This window comes from Lucilia cuprina, chromosome 2, assembly GCF_022045245.1.
Source record: "Lucilia cuprina isolate Lc7/37 chromosome 2, ASM2204524v1, whole genome shotgun sequence".
Lineage (NCBI taxonomy): Eukaryota > Metazoa > Arthropoda > Insecta > Diptera > Calliphoridae > Lucilia > Lucilia cuprina.
In genome coordinates, this window is record NC_060950.1 from 17,898,696 (window position 1) to 17,913,337 (window position 14,642).

At 29.8% G+C, this 14,642-nt stretch overlaps 1 long non-coding RNA gene across 3 annotated transcripts in view; it reads right to left on the bottom strand.

Moving 5' to 3' along the window:
- Positions 1 to 12,677, bottom strand: part of LOC111687850 — an 89,444-nt gene extending 76,767 nt beyond the window's left edge. For 2 of the 3 annotated variants that reach the window (XR_006940658.1, XR_006940657.1), the window contains exon 1: positions 4,812 to 5,970. This is a non-coding gene — a long non-coding RNA (uncharacterized LOC111687850). Of the gene's footprint in view, positions 1 to 4,811; positions 5,971 to 11,891 lie in introns of those variants that run through there. The other variant, XR_006940659.1, reaches the window with a different exon arrangement.
- Positions 12,678 to 14,642: the final 1,965 nt, after the last annotated feature.

Genomic DNA, 14,642 nt, shown 5'->3' on the forward strand with positions numbered 1-14,642 from the left:
AGTCTATAGTCTAGTCTATAGTCTAGTCTATAGTCTAGTCTATAGTCTAGTCTATAGTCTAGGCTATAGTCTAGTCTATAGTCTAGTCTATAGTCTAGTATATAGTCTTGCCTGTAGATTAAACTGTTGTCTTTCCTATAGATTAAACAATAGTCTCGTCTATAGATTAGACTATAGTATCGTATACTAGACTAAAATATAGTATCGACTATACGTCACGACTATAAATTAGACCGCAAGCTAGACTACAGTCTCGACTATAGATTCCACAATATAATAGACTATAGTCTCTATTATATATCTATTTTAGAATAGACTATAGTCCCTACTATAAAATAGACTAAAGTTTCTACAATAGCTAAAACTATAACATGGACTATAATCTCCTTGTTGTATACGTTTTTGTTAATTCATTTATAAATCAACATTAATCATACGTAGTGTAAAACCCAGGTAGTACTAAAAGTAATGAAATTTTTTTTTTAACGCAAAAGATTGTTTTCTTTTTAACAATAAAATTTTAACTTTTATCAAAATAATCATTAGTGTCCCTAATATTTTCACCATGCACTGTTTATATAAACATACTACTACATATACTATAAACGAGTCAGTCGGTGAATGTGTCCATAATATTCTCCTACTTAATATTGCACTTTTTTTCTTGTTGCTGTTGTTGTTATTGTTTTTTGGTTATTATTCAGACTGACGTCGATTCATTCGTTCTTTCGTTCGTTAGCGATACTTGCACATTGAAATTATATGGAAATATTAAGTACAAAACCTCGTTGTTATCGTCTGTCGGTACATTTTTTTAGTAACAATCGTATGGAACTCTCACCAACGATAATAATACAACAACAACAAAAAAAGAACCAGAAACAAAAACAACAAAATGAACACTGAGTTACACTTCGTTAAAAGTCGTCGTCATTTTTTTCCGTATATCTTCTTCTTATTTTTTAGTAATAAGACAATAGCAACAACAACAACAAAAAACAAGTACAACTTTTATTTTACAATTATCTTTTCTGTTTCTCCTTCGTCTTTTGTATTCTTTTCTCTATAGATTTATTGTAAATAATTTTATTTGTGTGTTTCTTTTTTTACTTGTTTTTTGTGTAATTTCAATTTCCCATTCTTGTATTTACAAGTTTCCCGTCGGTAATTGTAAAATTTGAGGTGCACAAATTAATTTGTATTTTTAAAGAAATGCAGGCAAAGTGCATTAAAATTGTATTACAGATCGTGTTGTTGATCGGATTTATGTTGAAGACAGTTAGATTTCAAGACCTCAAAATCGAATTTATGTTGTGAATTTTAACCTCAGGAGTGTGGATAGGGGTGTTCTAAGTAAGAAACCTCGGTGATATACTTTTCTAAAAACTGATCACCACCAAATCTGGCCATAGAATTATTTCATCAAATCATGTTTTTCAGATATCGTATATCGATTGAAATAAACAGCTTTTGCTAATATTTGAGAGAAGACATCTTTATTTAAAAAATTATATTATGTTGTCTTACAGTCTAAACTGTTAACATGAAAATAACGGTATCACCTCTGTTACGCAATTTTCATTCTACTTCAAGATTGTGGTTTACATATAAGGTGAAATATAGTTTAAAATATCTCAAAGATGAAAGGAGATATAATAGAGGTTAAACCTTTATTTTGATCTCGACACATTGGACTTTAAAATGGCATAAACAAAAATGTCTTTGCGCTGTTATAACGTCTTAAAATTTTCTAAAAACGCGTGTCTTTTGATTTAATGTACTCGATATATAGAAAATTTCTGAGACCTAAATAGAAATGTATACTTGGGTTTCTAGTTCGAACATGTTTTTAACATGTTCCCTAATTAGGAAACCACATGGTCGGTCATACAAAACTATACATTCGAACTTCTTCAATGCAAGTTTCTGCAGAGCAATGTTAAATCGAACATCGATGGCCTTATGTTATGAAATATGATCATAAACTAGTGACTTTAGGTAATAGGAAACTTCTCATTTCAATAAATCGATAATTGAGGTCGCCATATAATAAGTAGAACAAACCAAAATGGATCCCTAGGCGTGTAGGTATACATAAAGGCAAAAATCTTAGAATAGTTTTAAAGCTTCTTTTTCCATCATCATTAAACTTAAATTCTTAAAATTCCAATTTTCTTGCTCTTTTATTATTTCTTTATATTTTTTAATTGAATAGTTAACAGATACATTCCACCATTTTGTAAATTTTATTATGTAGTTTTTTGTTGTTACTTCTTTTATTTAATCTTTCTCTTTAAGAATTTCTTAGATATTTTTCTTGCTTTCAGTTTTTTTAGTTTTTTTTTTTTTGTAGTTTCTTGCTATTTTACCAGTAAGAGCTATAGTTGTTGTAGCTACTTAAAACAACATTAGTTTTATTATTTTCATTGCAGCGGCTGCTGCTGTAGTTTATTTGTTTGTAAATGCATTGTACAAATAAATCATTGTATTGTGCTTTGTTGTCTATAATCCTCAATTACGAGGTTTTTATCTATATTCTTCTTTTTTTCTATTTGCTCTATACTTTGCCTTCGTTTTCCTTGCTTAGTTTTTGCGTTCATCATCTTGTGAATACCTTAAGATACTATTATTGTTATTATATAGTAGAAGAAGATAGATAGACAGATACATCTATATTGTATCTATATAGCTACTTATATGGAAGAAGAAAATAAGCACATCAACAAATACTTGTTCAAATGAATTTGCAAACTCTTACACACTTATAATTTAAACATACATACGTATATACATATGTTGTAGAAAGTCTTGCAGAAAAATAAAAAACTTCCGAATAGATAAATCTAAAGTATATCATCAAAATTCAATATCAAGTAGTTTTTTTATTTATTTCTACTGATTAATGGCTCCATGGTTACGTTTAGAAAGAAATTGTTCATTTACGTAACAAATAATATCCTATATTTAAATATATAAATTATATTCCTGATCATTAAAGAATTTCAAGAAAATAAAAAAAAAAATATATACCCAGCAAAAACTTTAATTTGCAAAGTAATTGATTAAAATGCTAAAATTTACTTTAACACCAGAATTTTAAGTCATTATTTATTATTTTACTATATACTAGACTAGACTTTGGACTTGACTATAGACTAGACTATAGACAGGACTATAGACTAGATTATAGACTAGACTATAGACTAGACTATAGACTAGACTATAGACTAGACTATAGACTAGACTATAGACTAGACTATAGACTAGACTATAGACTAGACTATAGACTAGACTATAGACTAGACTATAGACTAGACTATAGACTAGACTATAGACTAGACTATAGACTAGACTATAGACTAGACTATAGACTAGACTATAGACTAGACTATAGACTAGACTATAGACTAAACTATAGATTAGAATATAGAATAATTGGTCAATTAAACTTAAGTTATATGTGAGAATAAAGAATCGACAAAAACAATAAAATAATGAATTCAGAAAAATGAACCTTAATATTTAAAGTAAATAGTATTTTTCTGATTTCTTTTTTCGACATTATTATTGTTTTAAATTGCTATTTACATTTTTTTTCTAAAATTTTACATTTTACAAAAGCGATATTTGCAAAAAAAACAGCTGGCAGTACTAACAAAGTTTACTGATTCTAGATCCATAACTGAAAAACACAATCATCGGTTAAAGTGCTCCTAAATTTTTTTAATCTAACAGCAAGTTAAGCCTAGTTTATATGCGTAGTAAGAAACCCGCCCTAAGAATTTAAAAAGGTCCCAGAATATATGTATGTATATTTACGTACATACATATATCGTTCATTTATAATAAGACTATATTTTTGATGGAGGTTATAAAAATTATTATCTTAAAATTTCAATTTACATTATTAATTTCCATTGGAATGTAGAGATGTTAACACAAAATAAAATCTATCATAGGACCTTCCACATGACTATATATAAATACATATATATTGTGGTTAAACTTTATCTGAAATCAAGTCCTCAAGTCCCAGCAAAAACTTGATAATGACAAGCAATTTTACTTATGTTCCTATTGTACTTTTGTACCGCTTTACACGATCACACAAGTAATATGATTTGTCAAAATTTTGTGTAGAAGAGTACACCACTTTAGTGGTGTAATGTATAATGAAATGGTCCTATACCCGTTTGTTGGTCTGTTGGTCTGTCTGTCCTTGTAATCAATTTTGAAGATAATTCAATGAAATTTGGTACATCATCTTCTATTGTCCCAGAGACGAAGCGTATTGTAAATGGTTAACATCGGTCCATTATTTCACTAAACCACCATACAATTGATCCCCCGAATAGGGCTTGTAAACCTTGTAATCAAACTACAGGTCGCAATTTTGTTGATATGTATGTAATTTAATGAACTTTTTTTCTGTTTACAAATAAGTACTTTAATAACGTCTTATTAATAATGTGTTAGAAAAATACTTTTAAATGTGTTCTATGAAAGCTTTAGCGTTTTTTTTTTTTTAATTACTTGTAAGCAATTGTGGCAATACATGCCTCCAATGACATCATGTTAAAATAATGAATTAAAGTGCATTTTAACTCCTTTTATTGTTGGATTTAGAAGTTATAACCAAATTTGTTAGAAATCAAAATTAGTAAATTTTATCATTTTAGAGACTTTTTTTGTGTACCTATCCCCTATATTTCATAATTTTCAATATTCCCTTTGTCTTTTAATAATCACTTTAAAAAACCTACAAGCCGTCGGCAAATGCAAAACAAAATCGAAATGAAACGCAAACTTACCCAAGAAAATAAGTTGAAGCATTAGGCCGTAGTGTTTAAAGTAAATATTACACAAGAAATTGCAATTATTTCCCTTTTTGGGCGATTTTTTTTATTAATTTATATTTTGTTGTTTTTTTTTCATAAAGATAAAAATTTTTTACTTTTTTTTCAATTTTGCTCTTATGTTTAAAAAAAAAAAAAAGTATGGCAAGCAGAAAAGAGAAAACACCAACAAGAACAACTGGAATGTCTGTCTTCTGATGAAAGATTTATAACGTAGGCAGAAATTAATAATGAATGCAAAAGGCGAATAAGAAATAAAAAATCGCGAGATTTTTTTTTTTATTTTTTTTTATAAAATTGTATATAAATTTATTTTTTATGCGGATATTTAACAGACACAGTGGATTAAAAGTACACATACACAGAGATATTGATTGACATATACACGCACTTTTGAACACACTCACATGTACATATGAAAGGGAGATTAAAAAGACAACAACAACAATATTAAAGAAAAATATATATATCAATGCAACACAGTGTTACGCAGGCGGTCCAATGATCTCTTTTAGTGTTTTTTTATTTGTTGTAGTTGTTGTTTAAGTTATTATTTTTTTATCTTGTAAAATTAATTAAGTTCTTTTTTACATTTTTCTTTTATTATTAATTGTATGTTGTTTATCAAAATTTTATCAATTTTATGTTTTAAATAATTCACTTTGTTTGAAAATTAAAAATGTTTTATTTTATTTCTTATTTTTTTTTTAATTATGAATTTTCTTTCTGGTTATTTTCAATGGCTATATGGTGTTTACTGTTTAAGAACGTTAGAGGAAATGACATCTACTATCAAAGTGCATTGCTACCAATAACGTCAGATATACACACACGCATACATTTACGGACGCACTGCAAAAGCTATAACAACAACAGCAACATGAATTATAGCAACAACAACAAAAATTATACACCAAACGGCCAAGAACTTCAAGCATACGACCGACAAGATTATATAGACAGAGTGGAGCGAGTTTGTACAACTTTTGTTTGGTACCAAATAGTACTAAAAGGGAATTTTGAGTAATTTCCCAGCAGTTCGATAAAGAGTCAATGCATCTGAAAAGGACAGTGTTTATACCCTACACCACTTTAGTGGGGTGGGTATATTGGGTTTGTGCTAATGTTTATAACGCACAATAATATTGGCCCTTCACCCACCTTAAAGTATACCAACCGGCTCAGAGTCATTTTCTGAGTCGATTTAGCTAAGTCCGTCCGTCCGTCCAACCATGTAAACCTTGTAATCAAACTACATGTAGCAATTTCGTACATGATCTTCTATTGTCCCAGAGACGAAGTCTATTGAAAACGGTTAAGATCGGTCCATTATTTCATCTAGCCCCCATACAACTGAACCCCGAATAGGGCTTTTAAACATTATAATCAAACTACGTGATAATTCAATGAAATTTGGCACATGATCTTCTATGTTACCATATGGTTTACATCGGTTAATTATTTTACCCAGCCCCCATAAAACTGAACCCGCCGAATAGGGCTTTTAAATTCAAAATTATATTTAATATATTAAAATCTCAACAAAAAGCTGCAAAACCAAGTTATATACTAGACTTGATGACCCTTACGAATTCTCTAATAATAGGTTCTCATATGTCCCGAGCCCCTATGAAAAGTCACTTAAATGTCACCAATTTTATTCAACAATAAACGGCAAGGAACAATTTAACTTAAATGCTTTCTTATGACAACTAAATCACAGTTTATTTTTGTAAAATTTGTAGGGTATTATATGGTCGTCCTCGCCCGACTATAATTATTTACTTGTGTTCATTTACATCTAACCACCTGGTTGGCTAAAGATGTACTATCGGATGTATACTTTGTAAACGAGGGTAAAAACAATCGTCTCTTTAGTGACCCCTTTGTAAGTCAGATAATGAATACTTACTTCAAAAACAAACTTAAGGTTTTTGCATGTCTCTTAGTAATCTATGAGGTGACGATTGACGTAAGACAAACACATGTTAAAATAGTTAGTTAAAGCCGGCTTTACACGATGACAAAAGTAATATAATATGTCAAAATTTTGTGTACAAGAGTACGGATGGGATCGTCTAAATATATAGTGAAACCATCACACATTGAGAGAGAATACGGATGGAAAATTAGACAGTCGTATGACTTTTTTCACTTTTTTAAATGATCTAAAACACAAGCAGGTCAGGGATTTGATCAGGGATATATTTTTAAGTAAACACATACAAAAAAAGTAAAACAGCTGTTTCCATCTTCTTTTTTTATTTGTAAACACAAAATATTTAAATCACACGACTTTTATTCTCTTGTTTGTTATACGGACGGATTTTCATTTTACTTTTTCATTAGACTTTACATACGTAACGTGTAATCGTGTAAAGTGCCATTTAGTTAAATAGATAGTTCAGGACTGTTCGACCGAACTACTGGGTTATTTGAGACATTAAGGGCGAGTTTCTTACTCCTCAGTTAAACTAGGCTTAACTTGCTGTTAGATTAAACTCGGAACAAATTTATGCGGACTTTAACCGATGATTGTGTTTTTCCGTTTTAGATTTAAGCTCAGTTAACTTTGTTAGTATTGCCAACTTTTCACTTAAAAACATAAACAATGAACAGCTGTTTTTTGCAAACAATACTTTTGTAAAATGAAAAATTTTGGAAAATGTTAAATAAACATTTAAAACAATAATAAATAAAACAAAACAAATCAGAAATTTGCCATTTACTTAAAATATTAAATTTTTGTTCTTCCGAAATCATTGTTTTATTGTTTTTGTTAAATGTGTTTTCTCACTTATAACTTAAGTTAATTGGCCAATTACACTCAGTTAAACTAAGATAATATGTAACTTTACTGATAACTGAAAAACACGAAACATATATTAAACCGGGTTTAACCAAAGAATGAAGATTATCTTTATCAGAAAAACTCGCCCTAAGTGTTCTACTACCGCGTAAGAATATATAGATTTTCATTATATAAATTGAACATAATACAACAACAAACTCTTTCTAGATCTTATACTATATACTGGTCTTTTGGAAGAATGATTAAATACTATCGGTACCTTTATTTAAGTACCACTAATATCCCAAATTGTAGTCAAAAGTAATTTTAATGGTACCTTCTCTTTAATTTTCCCCTTAGACATCTCTGTTCGAACATAGAAAAATCATATACTACAATCTGACAAAGAAGGTAGACTATAAAATGATATGGCTCCACAAAATGTTTGCATAAAACTGCAGATTCATACTAGAGGATGCTGCTCCATAACTGCCGCCATTGCAGTCAACGAATCCAGGCATCACTGCTAGCTGCGACAGAGAATTTGTCTACGAACTGTTGGCAGCCAAAAAAAAAAGAAAAAAAAACTCTAGGATGACGAGGTAATGGTAGGCGGCGGCAGTAAAATTGCAAAAAAGTAGAAAACAAAAATACGAAATATTGAACATAAGAGAATGTATGTAAGTAAGAGCAGAATGTTAGTAGACGAATAAGGGGGATTTTGGAGGGAGTCTTTGACATTGGAATGCAATTGTAGAGAATGTGCAATGCACATTCAACAGACAAAGAAGACTTTGGTGTATGCTAAAAGCAACAACGACAACAACAACGACAGCAACAACAACGAGAACAATAAAATAATAATGGCTGATTTTTGCCTAGTAGATGAAAATCCATGACTATGATGATGTGGAATGACGATGGCGATGATGATGAAGTTGATTATAATGGGATAGATACATACAGAATTGAGTCAAACATACGCACACACACACCTATAGAATTACTCTTATAGGTTTACTTGTATTTATATTTCGAAATCTAGTTGGGATTTTGTATTGCCAACTGTTAAGACCCTAGATTTATGTTGGAATTTAGCCTATAAACATAAAATAAAATCCGAAATTTATAAATTTTTGTTATAGCAAATTATGGATTATACTAAAAATATCTAGAATACATTTTATAATATTGTTTTATAAACGACGTCAAACAGTTTGATCATAATCTATATATATAAAAGAGTAGCGTTACTGACTGACTGATTCATCATCGCACAGCCCAAACGGCTGAACCTAGAATCATGAAATTTTGACAGACAATGCACCTGTATCTACTCTTAAAATGAGCAGACGGGTGTCTGGTACTTTTTTGAAATTCGTACTTTTAAGGGGTAAAAATGTGTAACAAAGGTGATTTTGGTACCTTTTTCAGCCCTTTATAACTTTTAAACTAATTAACATAATCAAATTTTTCTAAATATTTTGGATACATCTCTAAAAATTATGAGACACCTGTTTCGTACTTTTTTAAAATTCAGTCCTTTTTGGGTGTAAAAGGGACAAAACTGTATTTATGGTACTTTTTTTAGCTCATTAAGAAAACTTTTTCGGTTTATTGAATTATTCCTATTAAATTACGTACTAACTCTGTAATATTTATTGTAATAAAATTTTTGCTATTTCACTGGATAAAAAAGTACCAAAAAGGGGAAAAACGGCAAATTTAATTTTATTCAAACCAACCAACTTTTATAAAATTTCAAAAAAGTAGTTTATTTACTCACACAAAATAAGCTTTTGGTATATTATTTTGGAATTCGAGTACTAAGGCTTATATAGGACCAAATTCGAGTAAATTGTTTGGTACCTTTTTTAAAGCACAATTTTTCTGGAATAAATGAATGCAGATTTGAATCGTTTGAGTTTTATCTGTGATATATGTGTAGATTTAAATACGGAACATTTTGTAAACTTAATTCTCGAAAATGTATACTTCTAAGCGAAAAGGGTAAACATTGTACTCTTTTTATTAGTACTTTCCACTTAGGTAAACTTTATTCCACATTTGGTACTTTTTCTACCCTCAAATGATACTTTATGTATGTTCTTTAATATGAACTGAAAACACATGATTATTAAACATACACGGTCCTCATTGAATAAGATTATTTAAGAGACAACTTTTTAGTACTTTTTATCTCATAAACGTTACTTTTTTAATTTTCTAAAATATTCAACCTAGGAACATTAATTTTAACATACATGGTCTTGACTGAATAATATTCTGGAAGTGAGAACTATTTGGTACTTTTCTATTCTTCAAATGGATTCTTTATAATGGTTAACCGGACACACGGTCCTTATTAAATGAGAATTTATTGAAAGAGATCTTTGCACTTTTTCGTTTTTCCGATGGTACTTTTTGATATTTTTACGATATTGAACATAGTTAGGGTAGCGAAGCACCCAGGGTATGCTAGTATTTACATAAACGGTCGGATCATTCGTAATCAAAATTTGTAAATTCTCATTATATATCTCCATTACATCAAGTTCACCAGATATATAGGCTTAACATTAAAAAACAAAAACGTTGTTCCCAGCAGTGCGGTAGTACAGTCCCGAACTATATATTTAAACTACCATTTAACCATTTTCGACTATCAAGGTACTTGTCTGGTGAATCAAGTTCACCGGATATGTAGACTTAACGTCTTATAAAACGGTAATGCCATTACAGTCCCGAACTACCAATTTAACCTACCATTTAAGGTTACCCCTAGCCTTCGACTATAAAGGTACTTGTCCTATGAAAAAGTCAATCATAACTCGCTAGATTACAGAGAGAAAGCAAAAAGCTTTACAAAGAGTTCATCCGTGATGAGAGACAAAATAGAGCCAACAAGGTGGTAAGACGTAAATGGAAATTACTGAACTTTTCGAATGCATTGACTCTTTATCGAACTACTGGGTTATGTTACGTTTGAAATGTTTTGGCAGCTCGAAGTCATCTTTATTTATCAAATTTTAAGGGAACTTGTTCCTGGTATCTGTATATTCGGCCTGTGGTCCGCACAATACACTACAGGGAAAATACATTCTTCAACCGCACTGTTCGCATGTGAAATAAACTTTCTGCAGAAGTCTTCCCTGTAACTTTCGATATAAGATGATAATCATATGTTCAACAAGTATGAATTTATAGTCGGACACCAGTCAGTATGTTGAAATTATGGATTTTTTTATATAAAGCATTTAATTTGTATTATTGTGAAATTTTTTTACTTATTGTTGACAAAGAAGAGATTTTCTACAAGAGGGCTCATAGGGGAGAAGGGGTAAATATGTGCCTATCCTTATAAATTTTGGTAAATGAATTTATGTCTACTTCAAATTCATTTATGTAGATTTTGATCGTTTTATTAGTAATTATAAGTTAATTTTGACCTTCAAGTCATTTTCTGAAGGGGAGTTTGTATGGGGGCTAGGGTCAAATGAGGCCCGATTTCTATAAAAATTAGTATTGTCATATATTGTTCTATAAAACTAATTTTTGTTGATTTTTGTTGACATACACCACTATAGTGGTGTAGGGTATAAAAACACTTCTATATCCCTCTTCCTTCCCACAACCTAATATAATAGTTTCAACACAATGCTTCGGATAAGTAGAGATCATTCCCTGTATGCTAACATTTGTAGACCCAAAGTGATCAACCTACAAATTAACCTCAAAATGCATCGGCTTAGACTTTATGATACCTCGAACAGATCAGTGTGTTTTAGTCGCAAAATAATTGAGATCTCTTTTTAAATACTCGAAGTGCCTTATTTTGAGGATCTGCTTTCGGTAGGTTTATGAAAAAGGAAGGAGATTTATTTGAAACTTTCCAATTGAAAGTCAACACATTGGACTTTTAGTTAACGCAAAATTGTTTGAAAATAAAGATGTCTTTGCGCTGTTTAACGTCTCGAAAATAGCCAACAACGGGAGTTTTCATTTTGAGTCCAAATTCGAAAATTAGTTTAGCAATATACGACATTTTTAAAATCTAGTTGACATGTGTCATTTAAAGTAAATTAGACCCGATTAACACAAATACATTAAAGTAATTTCTTTCTAAAGATTTACATCTGGAAAAGCTTTATTTTAACAAAATATGACTTTACGATATGTATGAACTTTACAGATTTGAAAAAAACTTATAAAATATCAAAATTAGTAATTATTTAAAAAAGTACCTGTTTTAACACTGTATTATTATACATTGATGTGGCAACACTAAAACGGGATAACATATTGGCTACACGGGCAATGATGATGGAGTATAAAAGAGCCGATGATGAGAAGGATGATGTTGTTTTTATATTATTTCATGCAAACAGATATCATAATGATGATTATAATGATGAAAACAGGAGAACAACAAACGAATAGTTTTAACTCTTGGTTTTTTAAGTTGTGTTTTTTGTTTTTTTTTTTTTTTTTGCTTTTTCACTAAAAATTATTTAATCAAGCAGAGGAGACTTGACAGTGACTTGGAGCATCTAGCGAAAACAATAACAACAACACACACACGATGTAATAATACTCGTTTATCACAACAACAACAACAAGAACACTATAACTTTTTACTAGCTTTTAATAAGAAACAAAAAAAACAAACAACTCCCGAACGAACGATTCAACGAACAGTAGGAATAGTAAAAAAAGACAAAAACAAACTGCACAAACTATCTTTGCAACTAAAAACAACAATAACAAAAGTTAAATAAAAAGAACAAAAACGCGAGAAGAAATAAACTTTTTTAATAAATTTTACACGACAATTACTATGGCGGCGGCGAAAAGTAAGTTTTTTGTTACTTATTTTCATTATTTCTTTTTTTTTTTGAACACGGCACGAAAAGTTGTTTGATGATTTTTTGGATTTTATCGTCATCGTCGAACAACGACCTGAAACGTATGCGGTAATTGTGATGAATGCGACGTATATCATCAAGTTTAAACAATTTTGTAAAAAAAACAACTGCAAAAATATATAAAAAACCAACAACAACATAAAGTACAATAATGCAAAAAAAAGAAATAAACAAACACACATGCATAATAACCGCAATAAGTAAAAATACACTAACAGCAACAACAAGAAATTGAGTTCAAAGCTCTCTTGCACATACAAACAGCAACAGCAGCAACAACAACGGCTACATGGAACAAGAAAAAAAAAACCTTCTTTTACTGCCCTCCCCAGTGTTTGGTTTTAATTTTACAAACAAAATCCAACATTTATAATTTTTTTTATATATCAAGATCTTGGTTGTTTGCATTTCTTTTATTTTTTTTTTCATTTTCTTGTACATTTTAAATATTCCATTTTGATTTTTCTACTCATATGCAGAAAATAACAAGAAAAATGCAATTTTTCTCTTAAAAAACATAATACTCTTAATTATACAACTTACTCTTAAAATCTGCAAAATTGCCCCTTTTTAAAGTGCAGTTATGCGCCTTAAAATGAGTGCAATTTTTAGCTTTTTTCTTTTATTTTGTATAACTCTTAATATTTACATAGGGGCAAAACTTGTATGTATATTTACCCATATATATGTACATATTTTTATCTACTTATGTATATGTATATAAAGCGTGCCTAGAATTTCCTGTTTAAAGCGGGGTAATTTTGTACATGTTTACTTTATATACTTTTTAACTTGCTCCCTAAAGCTTTATATAGAATATTGTATACTATTCCTCTACATTCTGCATTTTTCTTATATATTTCTTGTATAAATATTTTATTAATCCCTACCTTTTATATACTACTTTTTTATTTAAAACTCCTTTTATTATTATAATTTTTTTTTGTTGTTTTTAAGGTAAACTTAATCGTTTAACTAATTAGGGTATTAGGCTGAGAAAACATTAGTTATATTTTTTTATTTACCTGTTCAGCTCAGGAAAAAGTATTTATATTTTTGTATTCTTGTTTCTCGTACAATCCAAAAAAAACTGTATGTACCTATTTTTTATTAGGAAAGGTCAGTTTCTATACAGTTGATTTAATTAATGTTTCTGTTAGCTGTTCCATTTGGTTATTGTGCACAGTTTATGAAGTATTTCCAACAACAAGCTGGTTAATCTTGAAAAAAGATTAAAGTGGTTTCTCTATACTTATGCTCTTTATGTAGATTTGTGGATACAGGACATCAATATCAATTGTTCCACATTTTTTTTAATTAATTAGAGATTAGAGATTAGTCTATCTATTCCAGTTTCTACTGGATTATGATACGGACTAGACCAGTTTATAACCGAGTCTTTAGTTTATTCCACAGTTTAAAGTTTAGTGTATATATTAGTCTATAGTCTAGTCTATAGTCTAGTCTATAGACTAGTCAATAGTCTAGTCTATAGTCTAGTCTATAGTCTAGTCTATAGTCTAGTCTATAGTCTAGTCTATAGTCTAGTCTATAGTCTAGTCTATAGTCTAGTCTATAGTCTAGTCTATAGTCTAGTCTATAGTCTAGTCTATAGTCTAGTCTATAGTCTAGTCTATAGTCTAGTCTATAGTCTAGTCTATAGTCTTGTCTATAGTCTAGTCTATAGTCTAGTCTATAGTCTAGTCTATAGTCTAGTCTATAGTCTAGTCTATAGTCTAGTCTATAGTCTAGTCTATAGTCTAGTCTATAGTCTAGTCTATAGTCTAGTCTATAGTCTAGTCTATAGTCTAGTCTATAGTCTAGTCTATAGTCTAGTCTATAGTCTAGTCTATAGTCTAGTCTATAGTCTAGTCTATAGTCTAGTCTATAGTCTAGTCTATAGTCTAGTCTATAGTCTAGTCTATAGTCTAGTCTATAGTCTAGTCTATTGTCTAGTCTATTGTCTAGTCTATTGTCTAGTCTATTGTCTAGTCTATTGTCTAGTCTATTGTCTAGTTCATAGTCTAGTCTATAGTCTAGTCAATAGTCTAGTCTATTTGCTATTATAGT